Genomic DNA, 1,484 nt, shown 5'->3' with positions numbered 1-1,484 from the left:
CCTCTCCTCTCCCTCTCCTCTCCCTCTCCTCATTCTCTATTTTAAAGGGATAAAATGCTCTTACGTGGTTACTTTGTGCCGTGATTTGGGACAACCTCTCAGTTTTAAAGCCTAGAAATAAAAAGCAAATTTTCTTCCTGAGAGCTCGGGATGGGAACTTGCTGCTGCCACCAGAGGGACTCTGAAATGCGACAGAAAAGCTGAGTGTCCTCAAAGCAGACAAACTTCTGGCAAAGCTTCCTGACTTTCTGGGGCTGCTCTGAGGATTTCTCTGTTTTCTGTACACAGGGCTTGAGGGCTGGGCTCTGATATGAGCTTTATGTGCTTTCTTCTCCCATCATCCTGATGATTATGAACATATTATGAACAGATTATGAACAGATTATAGTAGATTATGATAGATTATAATAGATTCTGGACTCTGTCATCCCACCCATTCCCCACAGTTAATCCCACTGTGAATCTTGCAAAAGTGCAAAATGCAAAATGCTCATAAAATCCCCTCTCTTTTGGAGGCTTCTTGATGTTCAGTCACACACCAGGCACCAAACCTGACTGCTGAAATAGGAGTTAAAGCATTAATGACTTGCTTGCACTCATGAGGGAATGGTAATGTGAGGCTTTGGAGCTTCTCTTGCAAATTTATTTTTTTAAAAGTGGGGAGAAAGATGATGACAAACAAAGTGACTGAAGGTAAAGGCTGCAAAAATTCAAAAGGGTTCAGGTGGATTCTCCTGTGCCTGATGAAAACAACCACTCTCATTTGCCCCACAAAGGAGTGGTCTTTGTCTTTTCAAATAAAATTAGAAAAATTGCCCTTGCTGCAGCAGCTCCCATTTGAGAAGATCCCACTATAAAGAAAGGACAGAGCACTTAGGATGAAACTGCTTTTCTTCCCCAGTCTGGGTTGGGTTTTTTTGTTACAAACCCCTAAATCCCAAGGGGCATTGGCAAAAAAAAACAACCAAACATCTCTAGTGATAAAATTATTTTCCTTCTTGTAAAGCATATATGGAGTTTTGCAGTGACAGCCTCTGGCCCAACAAGAAAAAGGCTAAAGGCTGCTGCCTTTCCTAAAATTCCCATTTCCCATGTTTCTGAAGAAGTAACTGTGCCACTGAACCTGCAGCAACATTTCATTTATAATAAAAAACACCCAAAGCATTAAGAACCATGGGATTACAATGATTTAGGTATGACAAGTGACCCCAGGGTACACAGAACTTGATTTTCTGGAGTGTAAAATAGCCAAAGTAAAATAGTTTTCAAGGAATTTTCCACATGTTGCTTTCAGTTACAGCCCCACTGACTTCCCTGCAATGATTCAGATTTACCTGAAGTGACACCAATCACAGAATTTGCAAAGTCCCATCATCCAGATTCTGGTTATCTCAATTTTCACAGGCTTCTGTAACCTCTGTGGCTGGGGACACAAAATGTTTTTAATCCCATGGCTTTGGGAATCCCAACCCTTCCTTTCCAGT

This window comes from Parus major, chromosome 18 (assembly GCF_001522545.3).
Source record: "Parus major isolate Abel chromosome 18, Parus_major1.1, whole genome shotgun sequence".
NCBI classification, from domain to species: Eukaryota; Metazoa; Chordata; class Aves; order Passeriformes; family Paridae; genus Parus; species Parus major.
This window is presented reverse-complemented; position numbering follows the sequence as displayed.